The sequence below is a fragment of the Panthera tigris genome, chromosome B2 (assembly GCF_018350195.1).
Source record: "Panthera tigris isolate Pti1 chromosome B2, P.tigris_Pti1_mat1.1, whole genome shotgun sequence".
Lineage (NCBI taxonomy): Eukaryota > Metazoa > Chordata > Mammalia > Carnivora > Felidae > Panthera > Panthera tigris.
The window spans coordinates 44,763,522-44,788,319 of NC_056664.1; the positions used below are offsets into that span (position 1 = coordinate 44,763,522).

At 43.9% G+C, this 24,798-nt stretch overlaps 1 long non-coding RNA gene across 2 annotated transcripts; it reads right to left on the bottom strand.

Annotated features, from left to right (window-relative positions):
• Positions 1-142: 142 nt before the first annotated feature.
• LOC122238649 lies at positions 143-24,576 on the bottom strand. Of its 2 annotated transcripts, none has more exons than XR_006217675.1 (5): positions 23,792-24,576; positions 17,965-18,238; positions 17,060-17,316; positions 9,067-9,120; positions 143-1,066 (listed from the first exon to the last, which is right to left on the bottom strand). It is a non-coding gene; the product is annotated as an uncharacterized LOC122238649 (long non-coding RNA). The 2 variants fall into 2 exon arrangements; XR_006217676.1 differs by lacking the exon at positions 143-1,066 and adding an exon at positions 7,789-7,832.
• Between the last annotated feature and the right edge of the window lie 222 nt (positions 24,577-24,798).

Genomic DNA, 24,798 nt, shown 5'->3' on the forward strand with positions numbered 1-24,798 from the left:
TCTCTTAAAAATAAATAAAACATTAAAAACAAATTTTTTTTTAAAAAGAAGAATGGATAGAGGTGGATTAGAACCCAGGTTTTTCTCCAGAGTCCAGGCCTATCACATTCTACCAGTAAGAGAAAAATGCGGTCTGCTCGGGGTAGAATCCAGTGACAACAGTTGGTTGGGAACAGGCTGTCCAGGGACTAGAACACCAGGCTGAGTCCTGTGGGCTTAATTAAGAATAATTCAGTGTGAGGAAAGATACAACCTTCCAAGGACACTGCATGCCCAAACCATAGCTAACAAAGGGATTCCAGAAACTCTGGGGACTGCGGATGAGGAGAGCCACCGGGGTCACACAGCTGTTCAGTTGGCCCACCCCCAGACCCACAGCGTGTGTGGAAATCCCCAGCACGTATAACTTGGTGTGGCTGCGAACAAAACAGGCCCTTGGCGTTTTATTGGCCAAAGATGCATTTGGCTTCAGCTAGGTATCAGTGTTCCAGGCACGGCATCCATTTTGCACTGGCTTTTACCAAACAAAGCTACAAAAGAGTGCATCTCCATTGTAAGTCAGAGCAAAAGAGAAGCGCGGTGTGACAAGCTCACCCATGATTGTGCTGACTCCGAAAGTGCTTTCCTGATGAATAGCTGGGTCACAGCAACTGTCACTCCAGCCTTATCTTGGTTGCAAAAATGTGTCTTCCCACCCAGCTGTTCCACCTGCTGAGGGTGGAGTCCGGGGAGATGTCGTAGCCGGGAGGGCCCGGGGCAGGGCGAGTGGACAAACCACGCCTTCTGTCTCATCTGCTTGTTACCGATGACTCATCGAAGGCACCCGCTCTCTCAGGGCTGCGTGTTCACAGAGTTTCTCATCCTGAAGAACCAACTTGCCTGCCACGCATGCTTTGCCTGGTTAATCATCCATACGAGGCTGTGGAGGGAGTTAGGAAATTGTCCCACTAATCTTCACGCCCCTGATCTCAATATTAAAGAGCTTTGTGCATGAGGTTCCCTCGAGGGGAGGAGAGTCCTTTAGGAAATTGACTCCTTGCAGGCAGGGTGTTGAATGAAACCTTTCCTGGCCAGAGAAAGGACAACATTGATTAGCAACACAACTAAAGCAACTGCTGTTTGCCAATATCTGCCATGTGCCACGTACTGTGTATCTTTGAAAAGCGGGCCAATTTCTTCTTTAATTCTTGTTCACCTCCCTTAAAATGTTTTTACCCTGACCACTCTGAAAGTGGCTCAAAGACACCTGTTTGGCAAAACTAATTTATGGGGATACAGATCAGAATGTTGTTATATCTGGGCAGAGGAAAGGTTGACTAGGAAGGGCCCAAGGTGGTTTCCTGGGGTGATGAAAATAGTCAGGTCATGATTGGGGTATTGGTTTCACAGGGTACACAATTTGTTAAAACTGAACAAATGGCACATTTAAGATCTATGCAATTCAATGTATATAATTATACCTCGATTAAAAACCATTTTATTCCTGCTTTCTAATCCTACTTATCAGAGCCAGTTCTGGCCATATGCCCTCGGAAATCACCTCTCATCTGAAGCCGGGGCTAGCGCTATGGCCCAAGAAAGGAACTCGGCAGATACGACATCCCCACAAAGCCATCCAGAAAATCCCTGTTAGTGACAGTCCAGTCTCCTAAGTCCACCACTTAAATTCTTTATAGCTATGCATTTATGGTTTTAACTTCCATTTTGTATTTTAACATGTGTTAGCCCAGCTGGCCCACTAACTACAACTGGTCCATTAAGGACATGATTATACAGATATTTCTTAAATGAGACTAACAAGGTGATGGCTATTTCCACTTGCCTAGACTATCTCATCTCCTTTATTCATAGAACCCAAGTTTTGTTCAGGTAGCAATATTCCCAGTTTAAAAATAGTCATCTCGCCAGACTCTCTTGCAGCTACAGGTAGTGTGTAACCAAGTTCTGGCCAACGAGATGCAAACAAAAGTCTACTGAATAAGAATTTAAGGGAAACTATCGTTTTCCTGATAAAGAGGGTCAGACAGTTGATGTCTTTTCTGATGTCTTTTCTGTCCACTTCTCTTGGAGCCCCCATATCTCTGGCCTGGAAGGCAGGTGAAATGGCTGGACAAGGTATTGCTTCATTGGACCATGAAACTGCTAAGCATGGGAGAGAAGGAAGGGAGAAAGAGGCTGTTTCACTGACCTCGTCTTCGACTTTCTAACTGTAGTCTCTTTACTACATGCAAAACAATCCCTTTTTTTTGGTTAAGCCACTGTGGTTAGGTTTCTTTTATATCCAGCCAAATCTAATTCTGTACTTTATATTGAAATTCTTCAACTTGAAAATATGCGTATAAGTATAGATGATCCATGATTAATGCAAAAAAACATAAGCATGAGATCCAAGTGATGACTTCTAACTGTGATGATGTCATAAATATGAGACCCAGGTGATGACATCTATGTGAGACCTGCATGATGATTATACTAGACTTGTGAGCTCCTTGAGGACAGGGACCATGTCTAATTATCGTTACACCTTTAACACAGCACAAGTCTAATTTATATTTGCTGGATGGAACCTCCCTACAACTCCAAGCAAGGCGTCACATTTCAAGAGTACCCATCGAGGTCCCCAAATTTGTTTTCTCTATAGGAACCTGACCTGGTAGGGTTCATAATACAAGACTTTTCCTTCAACTAAATTTGAATTCTTCCTGAGGCTATGTAAAGATTCTATTCACTCTTTTCCCCAGATTTTTTGAGATATAATTGACATAGAACATTGTATTAGTCCAAGGTATGCAATATAACGATTTGATAAATGTATGTATTGCAAAATGACCATAAGTTTAGTTAACATCCATCACCTCACGGAGTTACAATTTTTTTCTTATGATGAGAATTTTTAAGGTCTACTCTCTTAGCAAGTCTCAATAGACTGGACCACAGTATTGCCAACTGCAGCCACCTTGTTGTACGTGACATCCCCAGAACTTACTTATCTTATAACTAGCAGTTTCTGTCTTTTGATCACATTCCCTCTCCATCTTCCCTTATTCAAGGCAGAGATACTCCAATTGAGAAAATCACAAACTCTAACCCAGTGCAGATTCTCAAAGAAGGTTATTTCCCTGATGGTACCACTGAGCTCACTGTCATGTTATGGCCTTCCTGTGAGGATTACCTTGACCACCCACCAGAATGAGCATTTTCCATGCAATTTTTTGTGGCAGGGGCAGAATTTGGGCTTCTGTGGTAGTGTCTGGGAGCTGCCTTGCAGTAGTAACCTGATGTACTCATCTTCCCCAAACTCTTGGTTCAGCGGCTTCATGTCATAGCTTGAACTCAGCCATCATGGGAGTTTTTACAACGTGGAAATAAGTAAATGCTACAAACCAGTGCCCCCCTCACCCAACCTTGGTCCCAAGAGCTAGTTAAAATTTCAAAAGTTTGCATGAGGCCACTTTGCTTTTACAGAAGACCTACATTATTACCTGGTGTTGCTAACTGAAAGAAATCCGCAGAGGATTTTTGCGTTGACCAAAAAAGAAGAAAAGCAAAAATAGCGCTCAGCATTTGTTTTTGCAGCAAAGCTGTTATGGAGACAGCATACCCCACGCAGGAAGAGGGGCCTTGCCAAGCCTCTTCCGCGGGAGCTACACCCAGCATCCCAGCATCCAGCCAACGTAACTTTGAACTGTGTCTGGGAGCATCTGTGCTTTATCTCAATTTACACTGTCCATGCATTACAGATTATTTTGGGGCTCTAGGAACCCTCAAACAAACCCTCAAAAAAAAGTTTGCACATAAATTAATGATGATCGCTTCTTCCTTTTATGCCATTTTGCATTATGAAAGTTTTCATAGGAACGTTCTAGTTTTGGGTAACGGGGATAGCTATATTTGGACGGTGGGTTACAATATTTAAAGTGGCATCACATAAATGATTTCTTTTGGCTCTCACGGCAATCCTATGAGGTAGACAAGGAAAGCATTATCTGTCCCTATATTAGTTTCCTACTGCTACTATAAGAAATTATCACAGGGGTGCTTGGGTGGCTCCATTGGTTAAGCATCCACCTTCAGCTCAGGTCATGATCTCACGGTTCATGGGTTCCAGCCCCACACTGGGCTCTGTGCTGACAGCTCAGAGCCTGGAGCCTGCTTCAGATTCTGTGTCTCCCTCTCTCTCTGCCCCTCCCCTGCTCACGCTCTGTCTCTGTCTCTCAAAACTAAAATACACATTAAAAAATTAAAAAAAAAAAAAAGAAATTATCACAGACATAGTGGCTTAAAACAAAACTATGTATTATCTTACAGTATCCGTAGGTCAGAAGTCTGAAATGGGTGCTGAGGAGCTAAAATCAAGGTGTCAGCAGGACTATGCTCCTTCTGCAGGCTTGAAGGGGAAAATCAGATTCTTCCCTCTTCCAGTTTGTACTCCCAGGCTGCCTACATTCCCAGGCTAGTGGTCCCCTTCCGTCTTCAAAGTCAGCACCCCTATCACTCCAACCTCAGCTTCTGTAGTCACATCTCTTGTAGCTCTGTTTCCTCTGCCTCTCTTTCACTTATAAGGACCCATTGTGATCATGTTGGGTTCACCTAGATAATATAGGACAATCTACCCATGTCAAGACCCTTAATCACATCTGAAAATCTCCCTTTGCTATTTACAGTAGCGTATTTACAGGTTCCAGGAATTATGACGTGGACATTGGAGGAAGTCATTACTTTGTTTACTACACACCCTTTTACAAAAGAGGAAGCCAACTCTGAAAGATAACCGTCCCGCTCAAGTTCACGAAGGTGTCAGCAGCAAGGAGGGACTTGGGCCGAGGCCGGTGCCCTGTCCACTGCAGTGTGCTGCCTCTCTTTGTAAATATTTGTCCAACAACTGGCCCAGGAGAGGGCATGCTCGGGGACAATGGGTACAGCACAGCTGAGGGTAGGCCTCTGAGGGACTGATTTTTGGATCTTATGAGTCCTCCCGGGCCCAATCTTCCACTAACCAAACACTCTTAATTTTCCTTCCCAGCATCCCTGGGAGACTTGGAGGTCGAGGTACGGTGACCTAAAGTCCCTAAGAGCTGGATTTTCTAAGTGTTGGTTGAGACATAACTGAGGACGTGCCCGGACACATGGAGACTTTCCTTCCACCCACTCTATGTATTTACCAAGCTGGTTAACCCCTTTCCTTTCTGGGGCTTTGCTTGCAGCTTCAGGACTTAACCATTGCCCGCCACTCTCTCCTCCAGGGCAAACGCCACCTCCCTCAGTCAGATGAAATAGTGGGTAAGTGGGGGAAAATGATTAGAATATCAGAACATCATAAGGCCGTCTATGCCAATTAGAAGGTGTCCACCTTAGGGATCCAAACTGGAAGAGAGCAAGTACAACCCTTGCTCGCTCCTAGTGTTCTATGTCAAAAGAAAGTAGCCTAAAAAGATGTTGGATTAGGACACTTGTGTCCTCATTCACGCTCATGTTCCAATTCATTGCATGACTCTGGGCAAGTCACTTCTTGTGAGCCTTTATTTCCTCATGTGGGCAGTTCACTCTGTGAGGTCCTATGCCATAAAGTGACTGATAGTGCCAGACTTAGCATCTGACGGCCCAAGTTCAAAACCCTGCTCCCAACACTTTTTGGAAGGGTTAAGTTGAGCAAAAGACTTAACTTCTCTGTGTTTCATTGTTCCTATAAATGCAATGGGGATCCTAATAACATCACCATCCTTAGACTTACTGTGAGGATTAAATGACATGAGGAAAGTAATGCACTTAGCACAGTGCCTGGCACATAATAAGCCCTTGATATATGTTATTGTTGTAGCAGATTAGTGATTCTCAAAGTGTGCCCCTCGAACCAGCAACATCAGCCCCATCTGGGAACTTGTTAGAAATGCACATTTTCATTGTTAAAATGTCAATACCACCCAAAGCAATCTACACAGTCAATGCAATCCCAATCAAAATTGCACCAGCATCCTTCTTGAAGCTAGAACAAGCAATCCTAAAATTGGTATGGAACCACAAAAGACCCCAAATAGCCAAAGTAATATTGAAGAAGAAGACCAAAGCGGGAGGCATCACAGTCCCAGACTTTAGCCTCTACTACAAAGCTGTCATCATCAAGACAGCATGGTATTGGCACAAAAACAGACACGTAGGCCAATGGAATAGAATAGAAACCCCAGAACTAGACCCACAAACGTATGGCCAACTAATCTTTGACAAAGCAGGACAGAACATCCAATGGAAAAAAGACAGTCTCTTTAACAAATGGTGCTGGGAGAACTGGACAGCAACATGCAGAAGGTTGAAACTAGACCACTTACTCACACCATTCACAAAAATAAACTCAAAATGGATGAAGGACCTGAATGTGAGACAGGAAACCATCAAAACCCTAGAGGAGAAAGAAGGAAAAAACCTCTCTGACCTCAGCCGCAACAATTTCTTACTTGACACACCTCCAAAGGCAAGGGAATTAAAAGCAAAATGAACCATTGGGACCTCATCAAGAGTGCAGTGTTTCTGCACTGCAAAGGAAACAATCAACAAAACTCAAAGGCAACCGACAGAACGGGAAAAGATATTTGCAAATGACGTATCAGACAAAGGGCTAGTATCCAAAATCTATAAAGAACTCACCAAACTCCACACCCGAAAAACAAATAATCCAGTGAAGAAATGGACAGAAGACATGAATAGACACTTCTCTGAAGAAGACATCCGGATGGCCAACAGGCACATGAAAAGATGCTCAACGTTGCTCCTCATCAGGGAAATACAAATCAAAACCACACTCAGATACCACCTCACGCCAGTCAGAGTGGCTAAAATGAACAAATCAGGAGACTATAGATGCTGGAGAGGATGTAGAGAAACGGGAACCCTCTTGCACTGTTGGTGGGAATGCAAACTGGTGCAGCCGCTCTGGAAAACAGGGTGGACGTTCCTCAAAACATTAAAAATAGATCTACCCTATGACCCAGCAATAGCACTGCTAGGCATTTCCCCAAGGGATACAGGAGTGCTGATGCATAGGGGCACTTTTATCCCAATGTTTATGGCAGCACTTTCAACAATAGCCAAATTATGGAAAGAGCCTAAATGTCCATCAACTGATGAATGGATAAAGAAGTTGTGGCTTATATATACAACGGAATACTACTTGACAATGAGAAAGAATGAAATCTGGCCTTTTGTAGCAACGTGGATGGAACTGGAGAGTGTGATGCTAAGTGAAATAAGTCATACAGAGAAACACAGATACCATATGTTTTCACTCTTATGTGGATCCTAAGAAACTTAACAGAAGACCATGGGGGAGGGGAAGGGGGAAAAAAAAAAGAGAGGGAGGGAGGCAAACCATAAGAGACTCTTAAAAACTGAGAATGAACTGAGGGGTGATGGGGGGTGGGAGGGAGGGGAGGGTGGGTGATGGGTATTGAGGAGGGTACCTGTTGGGATGAGCACTGGGTGTTGTATGGAAACCAATTTGACAATAAATTTCATATTTAAAAAATAAAGAAAAGAAAAGAAGTCTTGAAAAAAAAAAAAAAAGAAATGCACATTTTCAGTCCCATTCCAGACCTTGCGAACCAGAAATTCTGGAGGGGCTGGGGCACAGCAATCTGTGTTTGAACAAACCCTCCAGAGGATTCTAATGCTACATGTCAAAGCTTGAGAACCCCTGGTGCAGGTGGTTCTAAGATCCCTTCCAATTCTGGAATTCTTTTTTTTCCTGCAAATGTATGCATTTATCCAAGACCCCAAGAAATCATTAGTATTTACTCGCATCATTCCACAGACACTTCTCAAACATCTCTTCCCAGTGGAATCTGGAGACAAAAAACCAAACAAGAAACAGCCTGTGGGCTCAAGAAGTTGACTGTTCATCTCCCTAACCTTAATTTACCGCTTCAAACATATAATTTGGTAAATGTTTCTGCATCCGTTCAGGATACCTGAGTTTCACTACATGAAAATGGTATCTTTAAAAAAAAAAGAAAGAAAGAAAAACGATTTTCTTCAGATCACAGTTAGAGCAAGATGTTAGCTAAGTGACCTTGAGTCTCAGCATCTTCATTTCCAGAGCAGGATTCATAATACCTGTCTCACTCTTTTGTGGTGAAGATTAACCTGATTAAATGTGATGACATATATGAAATAACAGTTTGTTCTAGATGTCCAGGAATGCTTGGTCAGGTCGCAGCTTAAAGCCAGCTCATAATTAAGTATTGTTGACTAGTATTGATTTGGCTTTATGGCATACAGTGCTGATATGCAAAATTAAAAAAAAAAAAAAAAAACAGATCAATCCATGACATGCAGAAATCCTGAATGCTATAAGGTCTGTTCATCACTTTCGCATTCTCTTCTGCAGAATTCAGGCAATGAAGCACCTCGACAGGCTCTTTGTACTTTGGGGATAAATCTGGTGTTTATTCAAAGACAACCCCGAGTGCCAGGAGTCAAAGCGAAAACCTTGATATCACCTCGGAAATTTCCCTTTTAATTCTATCTCAGAAGATTCTATCTGATTAACCAGACAGTCTACAGATTCCAGAAGAGTTTTACCCCTCTTGTGTAAAAGCCAGTAGCTGCCCCGAGCTTGGCCTGGAAATGGGGCTTCTTGTGGTTCCCCAAATTTAATTCAACAAATATTGAATTTCTGACAGACCACAGGGGGCTGTTCTCAACGTTTGTGGCTTTGTCAAGCAAAAGGGCTTGCTCAGGGCTCAAAAGTCTTTTACACATGGGGAGAAGGAGAGTAGCAGTCCAGTCTGGTGACGTGAAGCATTGTGTCTGCTTTTTCTTTATCCACTAGAGCTAAGGAGAGAGTGCTTTTCTTGAAACTCTTTGGGCTGAGATTTGAAATGGGAGCCAAGAGTTCAGGGGTCTGACAAGTCCCAACCAGAAAGGAAGGCCAACCTGTCACTGTGAGCCTTGTCTACAGGTAGGGACATTCCTTCTATTTAGTGAATCATCAGTCCTCAGGCCCTAACGCTTCTCTACTTCTCCTCACCCCTCTCCAATCTCCCTTTGCCCAAGTCTAAGTGGCTTCTCACTTACCAATGAATTCACATAAGCCTTGGAGGTCTAACACTGCAATGACAGTCCCAGGTCCTGCAAAGCGAGGTAAATCAAAGTGAGAAGGGTCATGAGTCTTCTATGTTGAAAGTATAGCTTTTGATAAGTGCAGTAAGCGACGGTCTAAGGATGCCTTTTGTTTATTTGGGGAGATGTTTTGTCCACAAAGATAAGCTTCAGGGGCCTGGGATTCAGCATCTTCAAACCCTAAACCACCAACAGCACGGGACTCCATCGAATGTCTGCCATGTGTGGGTCAGACACTAGGAGAGGCACATTTCTCACTTGACCTCATTTCAAGCCTCACGACTCTGCAAGGTTCATTTCATCAACCCCATTTTCTAGAAGGAGACATCAAACCTCAGTATGGCCGCATCACTTAGCCGAGGTTTCATGATCATTCAATAAAAGAGAGACTCCTGGGCACCCAGGTGGCTCAGTCAGTTAAGCATCTGACTTTGGCCCAGATCATGATCTCATGGTTCGTGAGTTCCAGCACTGTGTCAGGCTCTGTATGGACAACTCAGAGCCTGGAGCCTGCTTGGGATTCTATCTCTGTCTCTCTCTGCCTCTCCCCCACTTGCACTTGTCTCTATTTCTCTCAAAAATAAATAAACATCAAAAAAAATTTTTTTGTTAAAGGAAGACTCCCCCAACCCTCCCAGGTTCACCTGACTCCAAAGCCCAGGCTTCCCCCTATTTTGGTTAGTGGCATAAATAGAAATACCAGTGTTGATAACAGAACCCTGAGTATTAACTCCTCATTCTCCTTCACCCTCACACTTCCCATCTAATGGGCCATCAAATCTTTTAATGCCTCCTTCATTTATTTTATATCTGCCCCCTCCCTCATCTGATTCTTCACTGCTAAATTACTACATTTTCCTCCTTTTCTTTTCCTGACTCCAGTTTTCTACATTCCTCTTAGAGTCATCTTTTCTTTGTATTTATTTTTTTTTAAAAATTGAAGTTCATTTATTTATTTTGAGAGAGGGAGAGCACAAGCTGGGGAGGAACAGAGAGGGAGAGAAAGAGAATCCCAAGCAGGCTCCACACTGTCAGCGCAGAGTCCCATGTCGGGGGTCAAACTCACAGGCCTTTGAGATCATGACCTGAACCAAAATCAAGAGTCAGATGCTTAAGCAAATGGAGCCACCCAGGCGCCCCGCTTTTATTTTTAATGTTTATTTATTTATTTTGATCGAGATAAAGAAGGGCAGAGAAAGAGGGAGAGAGAATCCCAAGCAAGCTCCACATTCAGTGCAGAGCCCAAAACCCTGGGATCATGACCCAGGGATCACGATCCCACCACCCTGGGATCATGATCTGAGCCAAAATCAATGGCCAGGCGCTCAACCAACTGAGCCACCCAGGCATCCCTTAAAGTTGTCTTTCTAAGACTCAAACCTGACCATGTCTCCTCCCTCATTTGGGTTCTTCAGTGATCCTTTCAAAACTAATAATAATCATTTTGTAGCAGTTACCATGTGCTAAACATTGTTTTAAGCACTTTACGTATAGTAAGTGGTATGGGATAAATGGATAATTACCGATATTATCCCCATTTTAATGGTAAAACTCAAATCTAGAAATTCTGTTCCTTACCCAATGATACCAGCTACTAAGTAGCTTAAGTAGGATTTCAACTCTGTAAATATGGTTCTAGAATCTGTGCTTTTAACTTCATCTTGTTTGTAAAGTCTGGGCATTTAATATAGCTTATAAAACTCTTCATGGTCCAACCCTGCTCTATGCTCTAGCCTTGATAACCACTTAGAAAAGTTTTCTGAATGCAGTGAGGCCACAAACCTTAGTGCCTTCCAGTCTCATAATCTGTTCCTTCTGCCTAAATCCTACCCTCCGTGCCTGTGCAGTTGATTCCTGTTCATTCTCTGAGCCTGAATTCAAGCCTCACCACTCTGGTAGGACTTCCATGATCACAGCGATTCTCTGAGATTTATGCCAAAGGTTCTATCTATACTGTAGTGGTCAATCTGCCAGCGTGTCTCTACCTTCTAAAGTAAGCTATGGGCTCCTTGAGAGAGGCCTGGGTCTTTATCATTTTGTACCCCCAGTGACTGGCACATAGTAAGTGCTCAGTAATTTTCTTTGAATAAAAAAGAGTGAAGGCAGTATATGACAAGGGTGTTAAAAATAAAACCACAGACCCAAAATGGTGTCCTTAGGCCAAGTGACCAGATAAGGGCGCAATATTTAACGTAGTTGCACTTTCAACCTTCCCAGACATATAATCTTAACTGGGCAGTCAGGAATTTTCGGATCAGCACCAAGGGTCATCTGTCATATGGGCCCTCTCCATCTCCCAAAGAAAGAAAGATGAGGTAATCTGCCTAATTAGATCCCTTTCTTTTCCCCCTCCAGGAAAAAGGAGGCAAAGGAGGTGACCTTGCCTGGAACATCCTTTCATTCTTTTTTTTTTTTTTCCTGCTGATAATTTCTTTGCCCCAACTTTGTACCTATAAAAACCTTCCATTTTGTACAACTCCTAGAAGCTTCCTCTACTTGCTGCCTGACTCATAAATCACCTAATAAAGCCAATTAGATCAAGTTTACTTTGTTGAATTTTTGTTCTTTAATAAGTGACAAATAAGTTGTGCAGAAAACAAGATAGAAAGAGCCACTAAAAAGTTTGAAAGAAGGAGGAGATCATAGTAGGCTGGAGCACCCAGCATTCTTACTTTGTGTGAGAGAAAACTGAGGCACAGAAAGGGTGAGCAAGGTACCCAAGGTAACACAACTAGTAGATAAGATTTAGCTCAAGTTGTCAGGCGCCAGATCCCGTGCTCTACCTGTACAAACATTTTGTACTTTAAGTGAGATATTTAAGTTATGCACTTAAGTTATATATTACAGTGTATAAAAATGTATGTATGAACTAGCGATTTCATGGATATTATTTTTTAGAATAAGTATAAGAAAACAATGGGTCCTTTTAAAGAAAAATAACAGGAGGATGGTTCTCCAAAAGAACAAAAATCAGGAAGGTGGAATGCTAATGACCAAAGAATCATCTTTATGAAACACGTAATTAACTATGTTGAAAGGTAACAGACCCATTATTTACATAGCTGGGCAGATCGCTGATGAGATGAACTACAATGTCAGGTTGACTTGACTCAATGGAAATTTGACTGGTTAAACCTTGCTACTATAACCTTAAGAGCTCTCATTCCATTGTCAATAAATTCCTTTACACTTTGGACCTTTGCCCTGAACACTTTCATCATTTCCTCCTTCCACTTCCTACCCTTACTGAAAACCTCACTTTCTCTTTCACCTGGCTTTTTACCCTCTCGAGTGGAATTTACTTTCTTCCTCATTCCTCCTTTATCTCAAAGTCAAGAAGGGGCACATTCTCATTGCCCTCTACCCTCCTGTTGCCTCTGGATCATCTTTGCTGTTCACGTTCTAAACTTAACTCTCTCTCCTCTGTTGAAATCCACATCAGATTATCACCTCCTCTCCATCATTGTTCTGCTATCTGCCAACTTTCAAGATATTTTTCTATGTTTTGAAGATTCTGATCACAACAATATTTGAGTGTGACTACCTTCTCCTTTTTGAAAAACTCTTCCTTTGTTCTTTGCTGGTTTTGTGTCCCTCCACCAAAAGGGTGGATTTTCTTCAAGGTCCCACCCATAGCCCTTAACTCTTTTCCTTTTGTCCTCTCTCTCTGGTAAACTTCACAGCTTCAACCATGACCTCTTTTTTAATGTCTCTCCAATACAGATCTCTTGCTTAAAACTTCTCTGAACTACAGGCTGGAATTTCTAAATGTCTCTGCACTATCTCCATAATATACCACCAGGTTCAGCAAACTATCAAAAAATGAACTCACTCTTCCTTCTCCTGGCTCTCCCTCTGCATGCCTTCTCTCAGTGAAAGGTGGTCATGTAGAAGAGAATGCTCAGAGTTACTTCTAATGGCTTTCTCTCTTTCATCATCCCAATATACCTTTGGTCACCATGCCTCATCAATAAATCACTATCTGTCTGTTCTTACAGTTGCTCAACCAGAATCTCCTGTATGCCTCACCTCATGGGTCACACTACACCAGCAAACAAAACAGACTACTAGGCTAATGCTAGAACATGTCATTTTCAGGCTCCAGACCCTTGCAAATGTCAATTTCGTCTATCGAATGGAGTTTAAATGTTTTAGTTTCAAGTCCAAGACTCTCTCCCAACCTATCTTTTTCCTCATCTTTTCCTATATATACATCTTATTTTAACCAACCCAGATTTCTTGATGGCCCCTGAGTAAACCTATTATTCACTTGAGAAGTATTTATTAAGCACTTTGTATTAGCCCAACACTGTCCTGAGTGTTGGAAATATAATGGGGGACAGGACTTCTGCGTTCAGACTTAGATGATACAATCAATGGAAACACAATGTGGTAAGTACTAATCTAGGATCACAGCTCGGTACTATGAGCAATCATCTGGAGGTTCCTAACTGTATTGGGCAAGATCTAGGGAATGCAGAAATAGGAAAGGTTTTCTGCAGTAGGTAATAACTGAGCTGAGAACTGAAGCTAAATAAGAATTGTTCAGATATAATATGGGAAGAGGGCTGTTATTAATATAGAAGGAAATGTATGCATAAAGACTTGGGGCAGGAAAGGATGGCCAGACAAAAGAGAAATGAGAATAGAGATCAGAGGAAAAAGAAGGAAAACAAAGTGTTGCAGATGCCAAGGGATGAATGAGAAAGCCAGAGCGGACCACAGGGTCCATGCTGCCAAGAGGTCAAGTAAGATGGAGACTAGAGTGTCCATTGGATTTAGAATAGAAAAATCACTAATGACCTGGCCAGGAGTCCTTCAAGCAATTGATGCAGGCAAAGCTAGATTACAATAGAGAGAGAGAGAGATGGAGGGTAAGACACTGACAACTAGAATTCTAAAAAATCATTATGGAAATTCAAAACTCACTACATCTTTGTTCCATTTGCTCATTCTGTACCAGTTTCCTCCTGTCCCACTTCCTTCCCTATTTTACCTATACCGTTATTCCCAATTCTTTTCCCACTGAAATGGTGGCTATTTATCAAGACCCAAATCAATTACCATATCTTGAGCTTCCCTGCACTCCTGGCAGTTAGAATGGATTACTCAGAACTTGCCACATAAATCTTTGCTGAATTAGCAAAGTGTGTTAACTGATCACACGGAATTTCCCTTGTACATCTGTCATAGCACTTGCTTCTTCTTAACTTGTGGTTTGTTTAGTTGCACACACCTGTTTCCCTGACTACATAACTTGATGACAAGCTAGCTGTGTGTTAGTCATCTTTGAACTTCTCAGAGTTCCCAACTAAGTGCATTGGGCATTGCTGTCACCTAAATTATCTCAACTGACTGCTCTCTCTCTTGCATTGATGTAAACTCATGCTATATGTATGACATGCTCTTTGTCCTCGGAGACAGTGATTTTTAATAGTACCTATAATGAGAATGGAAAACCTGAGGATTTGCTAGGGTTATCTTTGATCTCTCCAAATATTTCCACTATTACTCACATGTTTTTCATATTTCAAATGCTATACATCATTATCAGATTGGCTCTCTATATGAATGAATACAAACCAACTTTCTGATTCAAGTGAAATAAGTCTAGGCCTCTCCAACCTTTAAGCTCATGGTACTCATTAACGAGGTTGAGTTAATATTCACACGTATGTCTCTTTTCAAAGAACAACCTAGGAAATTGTTAAACGAAGCCAAAAGAGAGAAGTGACATTGAACTTTTGGGTTTCCAAGAACTGAAATCAAATGAATAAGTCATGTTCTTAAATTCCAAGTGCCTGATGATTATTCAGACATGCTAATTTGAGGAAGGCAAGGGCAATAATTAGAATCATAGATGAATTTATTTATTTTGCTGTAGACAGAAAGACTTTCAAAATCTTTCAAAAATTTTAGTGGTTAGGGAAATTAAGATCCACTTAAACCCTGTTTGATGAATACAATTGATAAACCACATTGAAAAATACTTTAGAATTTCCATTAAGTATATTTTATAATTCTTCTGCAACAGAATCTGGAACTTGAGTCCCCTCCCTGCTCTCAAAGCCCAACCTTTTGCTACATTTTTAAAACAGCACAGAGATAACCAACCCGTTCCTAGGTCGCATCACAGAATTGGGACTAAGTACAAAGCTTCATTTCTTTGAAAACCAACGATGGCAAAATGTTAGTAACCTCACAGAACTGGATAGTGGCTATCCGGGTTACTGCAATGTTACTCTCTATTTTTCTCTCTTGGTATGAAATGTTCCATACCATTAAGATAAGAGAACAGAGATCTATGCAGTCCAAAATTACTGGCGAATTCAATCATGAAAGAATTTCTTGTACTGATTCATAAATATCCCATTTCTCTACTGCCCCATGGATACTTAGGTCAGAGATATTTTGTTGGTTTCCAGAGGAAGGAAAAAAAATTAATTAAAAGAAACCAAGTGATTCTGGAGCAAGGGCAGGTCCAAGCTCAAGCCAGAGTTAGAAGTTCTGAGGTGTCAAAGGCCAGGAGGCTGCCTCCAGATACTGACTGGCATAATAGACATTCAATTAGTACCTATTAGATTAATTGATTGCTTGTTTAACAGGAGCAAGAGCTCAGCTCCTTGGGAAAGATGGCATATGTCACCTACCATTCATCACAGATCACGGCAGTGCTGGCCCACCCTCAGGGGACGCTCGCGGGACTTCAGTAGCAGTGACAGTTTAATGCGACAGTTTAATGCGGAGACAATCACAGTCTCAAGGGTCTCTGCAGGTATAAGGTGGTTGGCCCGGGGTTGTGGGTACTAGTAATAGCCTTGGTGTGAAGCAAAGTTAATAAATCCAAGACTGGGGAGAACTATAGAACCTAAGGGCAAGAAAGAGCAAAGCTATCTCCAAAGACCTTGGCTTCCAAGATGCTCCCTCCTTTTGCCAGCGTTTCTGTTGCCATGGGCTTTGCCATGCCACGCCAGCTGCGTGGTGCTGACTTGGTGGGTGAAAGAGTCCAGCAAACAGGAAAGGGAATGTATGGTGGTCCCAGTACAGATCATTAATTGTGCTGTATTCTGGAGTTCAACACAGTGGCATTTGTTAAGCACTAACTTTTACTGAGCGTCAACAGTAAGACACCACATTGCCTTTTCTCTCCTCCCTGCTCAACCTCAATGTGTTACCTCTCCATGTCTCTCTCTGTCTCTCATTCTTTCGCTCTCGCACACACACCCGCGCATGCACACACGCCTGAGATTGCTAGCAATTTGTCCTGCCCGCATCAAACTCACGTTCAAAGTCTGTGAGGCAGCACTGTAAGCAACTATAGGGAGTGGAATGGACAGAGGATGGCCAATCTCACTGCAAGGAAAGAGACTGGCTGCAGAAACGAACGGACCTCTTGTCAATGTTCATTTCCTCAAAGCCGTCTTATGATTTCTTAGCAGTGCGAACTCATAGCCAAGTCTTTACGATAGACCTACTATCCCGTGAGAACCTTAGTAGCTTCACACTCACTTTTCCGATTGCAGGCTGGCTGTTCGGCTCATCCCCAGTGTCCTTGACAGATGCCTCCTCTCTCCCCAACATCATCTCCCACTACCCATGAAACTGCTTTAAATAGCAAGTCCAGGCTTGTCATGGAGCTCCTCTTTCTTTTCTTTTTCTTTTAATTTTTTTTAATGTTATTCATTTTTGAGAGGGAGAGACAGAGACAGAGCGGTAATGGGGAGGAGCAGAGAGAGAAGGAGACCCAGATCCGAAGCAGGCTCCAGGCTCCGAGCTGCCAACACAGAGCACGACGCAGGGCTCGAACCCACAAACCTGACATCATGACCTGAGCCAAAGCCAGACGCTTAACCGACTAAGCCTCCCAGGCACCCCCAGGCCTCCTCTTTCTGACATGAGCACTGGCTCACGTTCTTCTGGGAAACCTCCTTGTGAATACCCCACTTACCAAATCTTCCCAATCCGTCCTATCTTCACCGCAGTTACATCCTCGGGAAACCTTCCCGGTGCCGATCAGTTCCTCAGCTGAAGGGAGGACTCCTGTGGCCCCTTTCCTTCCTGGGGATTTACCACATAAACCTCTGCAGGGTTGAGGGCTGGTACCGATCTCCCTTAACCAGACTGAAATCTTCCTTCCAGCCGAAACCTCGTCCTGCGCACATCCAAGGCAGCGCCGTGGGCATCATCTCCTGTGGACTAATGTTGCTGTGGGGTCAGCACAGCAGAGAAGTGAGTCCGGCAACTCAAGGGAATGGGGCAGAGCGGTGGGACCAGGCGGTGGTCTGACTTAGGGAGCACACGGGCAACTTCAACATAGAATTTTCCTCGGCTTTGTCTCAGCCGAGGACCTTAACGCATGAGGATGAGTGACAAGGGCCAGGGAGTTTGTTCACTAAAGCTTCTCGGGAAAACGGAATTCAAATTCATCCCTCCTGGCGAGAGAGAGAGGTGTCAGAGTCACCGGAAGCAAAGCTGGTATGTGTGTCTGGGAGGGTAAGCCCTTCCGTGACTGTTGCTTGTAGGAGTGGTTTCTACATGGTGGTCACTTGCACGTACCCACACTGGGCAGCCACAGCCCCAGGTGGAGCCAGGATTCTACGCGGCCAACACGCTGAGACTGGGAAGACGCTCAGTGACTCCTGAGGGCTGGGTATCCTGAGGCCTGCCATCGTACCAGTGGAAAATTGGGACCTGGAGATAGTGGCGGGCTTGGGCCAGGCTATGGCGGAGCAAGAGGTGTAATTCAGGCCCACCCTCGACCTGCCTAGGGGTGGGCCACCCATGCCTGCGGGGAGCCTTCTTTGTCACCCATAAAACACTGCCAGTAGGGAGAGTAGGAGAAATGAGGCTCACCTCTCATTAAGTCCCCATCCTTGGCTTGGCAGTGCATGGTGTCTTCCCAAAGCTTGCTGCTGGAGCTGGCAGCAGAATTTCCCCTCAGGGCCTCCACTCCCAGAAGCCAGCGGAGTTAGAGAAGGTTTCAACAAGCGCAATGAGTGAACAGGTGGGAGAAAGGGCCACCCGAGAGGAGACGGGGATACGAGGTAAGCCCAAGAGAATCCCAGGTCAGCTGTGGACACGTGATTGCCAAGGCCCTGGTCAAGTTGAGCAATGTGTTCTCTCCTCTCTGCAGGGGAGGAAAGCCAGACCAGGCAAGTTTGGGGAGTTGCCTCTGAAAACCCCAGCCTGCTGAGAGGATAACAGGGGTGAGAGGACAACAGAGAAGCAAAGCTGGTGGCGGGATGGGTCCCAGAGACACACTGGGAGGTCCCCTAGATAATTGCAGCCTTCGTACAAAGACTGCCATTACCACAACTGGGAGATCGAAGCTGGGCCAAACCTCAGGATATGGCAGTTCCTTCGGGACTTCTTGTCAACCCTCGGTCTGAACCTGCCTAAGACCAAGTCATCTTGTGCCTTGGCCAACCTAATCCTCTCGAAAATGCTTTCATCTCACCCCTCCCTGGATCAGAGCACTCCCCTGGCTCCATACTGCCTCCTGCTTCAAGTCTAAACTTCTCTGCCCCCAGCCCAGCCCAGCCTCCCTCCCCATGCTCAGCAACCCTCTCGCCCGCACTCCCACTTTAATCAGAACCGCCCCTTACTCCTCCCTGTGCTCTCTGTGCTCACTTCTTTCTTGTCTTTTCCCCTCCTCTCTTACCTGGGAAATCTTGTCTTCAACCCTGTCTAAAACTGATCTGCCTATCCATCAAAGTATGGCTTAGGCTCACTTCATTCATGAATGCTTCTTCTCTACCAATCCATGTTGACCTCCCCCTTTTCAAAGTGTCATCGTAAAGTCCATTGGACCCCATGGAATGTTGAATCTGTCCTCTGTAGGACGTTCAGACTTAGTCCAAGGGGAATCGAGACTCAAAGCTCCGAATCCCAAGTCGGCTAGGCCCGGGTTCACACAGGGCCCACACTAATCTGCATGGCACCTATGTGCCCGTCAGAAAGACCTGCACAAAGGTACCCAGCAGCCCTGGTATAAATCCCCCCCCCCCCCGGTGCCCACTAGCTGCTTGACCTGCAGGAAGCCCTTAACTTCTGTCAGCTTCAGTCCCTCATCTATAAAATGGAGCCCATTGTGCCTACCCTACTGGGTTGTTCTAAGAGCTGAGTAGGAAACTAATACAAAGTGCTGGGCATTAGAATCCATTGAGTGGCCACTAAATGTTTGCTGTTACTGTCATTAGCCTTCTCTACCTCTTCAATGAGCTGTCTCTAGAAAGAGGAAGGAGCGTCAGTAATTTCTTAAGACAGCAACTGACATCTCCTTCCTTCTGCTCTTTGTCTTTGGCCATCATAGCACCACGTCTTATAACTGAAAGTTTCAAAGACCCCAGTACCAAAAATAATTTAGCCAAGCAGGAAAATTATACCTGAGGGCTAGAGTAGACATATTTAGCCTAAGGCAATCCAGGCATCAGGTGAGGGGTGGGGGGTGGGGGGTGGGGGGTAGTTATCCTCTAAAATGAGGGAAAGGGAGTGAGAAAGTTTTCCTTAAAGCCAGTACTTGAGAGTGGGAAGGTATGAGACCAAATGAAGTTGATATGGAAACCAGTGCATAGAAGCTGACTTGGGCATTTCTTAACGATTAAATGAATTGGCTTTGGGGTCTGACACCCTCAAGTTCAAATCTTCTATCTGTCCCTTACTTGCTGTGTGAAATTGGACAAGTTACTTAGCCTCTCCCTGCCTTAGTTTCCTTATCTAAGGATAGTGGATGAATGAAACCACGTAAGAGATATAGCATGGCTAGTGCTAAATGTCCCCATATTTTGTGGATATTTACCATGTAAGAGGCCCTCAGTGGCATCCAATGACAAGAGAAAGCTATTCCCATTACTGAGCCATGAGACCATTGATAACCCTTACCATCTCCCCCAAAATATATCATCCCTGAACTGAGGGTCCAGGAAAACCAGGATTCAGGTTGAGGAGGAAGCAGGAAACATAAGGATATTTGCATGTATCACAGTAAATATCTTATACCTCACAAATATCTGACACATTTCGTGTGTGCATTAAATTTTGTTGAAGGCATGTAAAAACATCCAATTAGTATTTCATTTAGCTTGGTAAATTATTCAACTAGGGCAGAACTCCCAGTTCCTGAGGAGAATTTATTTTGTATTTTTTATTATGAATAATTTACAGGAAAGTAGAAAAGTTTAATAGGTCCCAGTGTACCCATCATCCAGCTTCAAGAATAGTCAACTCATAGCCAGGCATTTTCATATATCCCACTCTCTCCCTGCCCAAACCCAAATTATTTTGAAGGAAATCCCAAATACTGTATCATTTAATAAAATGAGGATATATTAAAAAAATTTTTTTAAATGTTTATTTATTTTTGAGAGAGAGAGACAGAGCACGAGCAGGGGAGGGGCAGAGAGAGAGAGAGAGACACAGAATCCGAAGCAGGCTCCAGGCTCTGAGCTGTCAACACAGAGCCAGACGCGGGGCCTGAACTCACAGACCATGAGATCATGACCTGAGCCGAAGTCGGACGCTTAACCAACTGAGCCACCCAGGCGCCCCGAAATGAGGATATTTTTAAAAGAAAGGAAAGAGAGAAGGGACACATACGTCTTACATACCTTTTACTTTTCTGAGACATCCAGCTGCCAGGATGGGCAGCAAGTGACTAATTCTACACCATTTTAATTGCTTCTCCACTATGTATTTATTCCATCTATCCTTTCTCATCGTAGTTCTATATGTTTCCCTGTAATTTGTAATTGAATAGTCTTACGTGGCTTTGCCTCACCAGCTGCAATTGGATTGGAAACACCTGGGAAGCAAGAGCCACGTTTTCTTCTCCATGAATTTAACATTCTATGTTCTAGTGCTCCACAGGACATCTGGCCTGCCTTCCTCCTTTTCTTCTTAATGTTCTCTCTTCCTCCCTAACCAACCTCCTAACCTTCTCATGACTCTAAAGCTTCCTTTTATTAATTCTGTCAACACTTACATGGCAGGGCTCCTGCCATACAGCTGACAAAAGTAAGCTGGGAGCACCTAGCAGACCACGGGAGGCCGAGAGGTAGTGGGAAGCTGGTGAGTGCAGCTGAGTCTTGCCGGGTAGGGATGCATTCGCCAACAGAGGAGGAGGTGGGAGGGTGCCTGAGTGGCTCCGTGGGTTGATTTCCGCTCAGGTCATGATCTCACAGTAGCCCCTGTGGAGTCCCGCGCCGGGCGTGGAACCTGCCTAGGATTCTCTCTCTCTCCCTGTCCCTACGTCCCCGCCTCTTCACGCTCTTTCTCTCTCAAAACAAGAAAAAGATTTGAAAAGTAAATTAAACAAAGGTAGAGGCGGGAGGCCGTTGAGGGTGCAGGAAGGGCATTCTAGGCAGAGGAAGCAGACCCTGACAAGGGTCTATGAAGGAAATTTGGGTCTTGTGGGGGGGGACTGCAAAATATATCTTTTGGCTGGACCAATCAATCTGAGTGGATAAAGAGGGGAGAATAATGAGAGTTGAAAACATAAAGTTAAGCAATGTCCAGTCGTTGGAGGACAGTGCCGATTGGAGTGGCATGGGAGCTGGTTGGAGGAGGGCTGGTAGGAGAGAGGAGTCCTGAATGCTGAACACACAGCTATGAAGCATCTTATGCCCTTGGACTCACCAAGGCACTTTTCACCTTCTGCAGTATCTCCTGTGAGAACATGGCCTTATCAGGGGCGCCTGGGTGGTTCGGTTGGTTAAGCGTCTGACTATTGATTTCGGCTCAGGTCATGATCTCATGGTTCCTGGAATCTAGCCCCCCACCAAGCTCTGCACTGAGAGTGCAGAGCTTACTTGGGATTCTCTCTTTCCCTCTCTCTGTCTGCCGCTCCCCCGCTCTTGCCCAGGCGCACATCTGCACGCGCTCTCTCTCTCGCAAAATAAATAAACATTAAAAAAAAAAAAAAAAACTTCAAAGAACATGCCCTCCTGGGACTAGCATATCTCTTGGATAGTTTACTAAAGACTGATGCCTCCCTCAAAGAGGTTTCCTTGATATAGAACCTACCTGCCGGACTAGGCATATTATTCAAGCACGCGCGTTCATTTAGTGTGCAAATATTTGTTTTCTCCCAAAATGTTTTCAAAACAGAAAGCGGCCCAGACCTCATTATTTTTCTCAATTTGTTTCACTTGCTGCAACAAAACAAATGCTAATTGGAATGAAAGGATGATAATGTACATAAATTATTTTTATTGGGCTTGGTATTAGGTTCACGGTATCTGCAATTGCACCTGTGCAAATATATTTGGAAATATTCACTTCATAGCGCAAGAGCCGCTTAATCACGTAGCTGAGACTTCGAGCTAGATTTGCAGAACTCAAAATGCAATCCCGAGTTGCCATTTGGCAGCTGAATTGGAGTGTGTAGACAATCATTGCCGTGGAATTATCTACTCTGGCTATCGTCACTGCCCCAATTTGCTTGGCAGTTGAAAATCCCACACTTTGCACTTAAGCGGTTGCACTTGACTGGTTTCAGAGCCCAAAGACTGGAGGGATGTTTGTAGGTCCCAGGGGTCATGCATTTGAATTGCAATGAAGTATGCAAGAGAGAGTTTGGGAGTGAGAAGGGTGATTAAGTGACCTCTAATGTTCCTTGCATTTACGTAACTCCCCCATCCTTGGAACACGGATATCTGGAGCTACTGCATTGATAATCATTTTATTGTAAAATTACGTTAACCAGACTTTGGAAAGATGACTCAGTGACCAGTTTGAATGGTGGAGGGGAGAGTTTGACCATGTTGAGATCTAGTTTCACGTTTTATGAGATTTAGAACCTTGTTCCACGTGATGCCAGGTCCCTGCGTCCAGACGTGACTTCCCTGCCACTCATTTCTCCCCCATTTGAGTCAGGGGCTCACTCGCCTATTTTCCTCATTTGTGGCCCATGATTTTCTGTGCCCTGACTGGATTATCTTGCTTGCCTTCCACTCACCTGCCTCTCACCCTCATCTGTAAGCTCAATGGCACCCTCGACCCCCAGGAATAGATCTAGTCTTGGAGGTAAAGGGCTATTTGGGGGGTACTTGGAAACTAAAATCCTCCTCAATCACCACCAGACCATCACTAGGTGTGGATTTTACCCCTATTTCCAATCTTTGGAGAGCTGCTGACCGGACACATGTTGCTATCCTTCTAGAAACCTGCTCTCTGGGCCTTGGCTGATCTCCCACCCTACTCCCGCTCAAAGCCACCAGTGGGTTTTAAACCGTGAGGCCTTTAAAATTGTCCCTGTGACCTACAAATTTTAGATCCCTGGGACACACCCTACCTAGAACCATGCCGCCTTACATCTCCCAGCTGGGCTCCCATGAGGACCTTCAGGCCTGACTTGACATTTCAGCTTAGGCTCATCGCCCCACATAGTTCCCATGTCTGTCCCAGCCCCTGTCAGGCCAGAGGCCCCACTTATGATCCCAGACTTGGCTTCTGACCAAAAAGAAAGTGACTGTAAAATCTCTGGCTCTACCAAAGCTTTGCTTCAGTTATCAGCACCACATTATCACTTTCTAACTGGTTTCGCCTCATATGAATTTTCTCGTTTATATGTCCTAATGCCGGTCTTGGACCCAGAGCTTGACCTGACCATGGTAACAGTGGCCGTTTTATGCCTCTTGCTTCCCTAGAAGTCTCAGGGCCTCTTTAGCCATGGGGTTATTACCTTATTCCAACAGCTGGCTCGGATGTGCTCAGATATTCCCAGCATTAAGCAACAGCAGCAATGGGCACAGATCTTCTGTTCCTAAATCCGTGCTCTTTCCAGGTGCCACAATGTTCTGATCTATCTCAGCATTTTCTACACTCTGTTCTGCAGAAAATTTGTATTCCGTGAGACAATAAGCATTTGTAAAACAAGCAGACAAATTCACTATAAGAGTATATCTATGTATATTTCATAATCATGTGAATTTGGAAAATGCTGTGTTAAACAATGCTAAGTGTGTTACTTCATTGCAAGACTTTCAGGCCCTTTAATATGCTACTAATGACCATTGTAATATTAATTCAGGGAGTGGGAGGGAGAAAAATGGAGTATGTAGTTTTTTCAAATTTATTGGCCTATAGAGTTTTTTTTCTGTGGAACACTCTAAACATGTCACCAGAAGTTCCTCAGAACATCGTGTGGGAAATGCTAAGTGACTTAAGTTCCATTCTTTGACACTGACCTGAAGTCACCTGAACAAAATTCTCCCTGACAGAATGTAAAAGGAGCAAGGAAGTCAAGACTTCCCTAAAAATTAGACTAAAACTCTACCCTTATCATACACCATTCACAAAACCCAACTCAAAATGGAGTTAAGACTTAAATACATGACCTGAAGCTATAGAACTCCCAGAAGAAAACACAGGGGACAGCTTGACATTGGTCTTGGCAATGATTCCATGGGTATGACAACAAAATCACAGATAGCAAAAACAAAAGATAGACAAGTGGAACTGTATCAAACTAAAAACCTTCTGCACAGCAAAGGAAACAGCCAATGGAGTGAAAAGACAATCAATGTGATGGGAGAAAATATTTGCAAACCATGTTTCGAAAATATATAAAGAATTCCTGCAACTCAATAGCAAAACAAAACAAAACAAAACAAAAACAAAAAAAACACCCTAAAATGGGCTAAAGACATGAATAGACATTTCTCCAAAGGAGACATACAAATGGCTAAG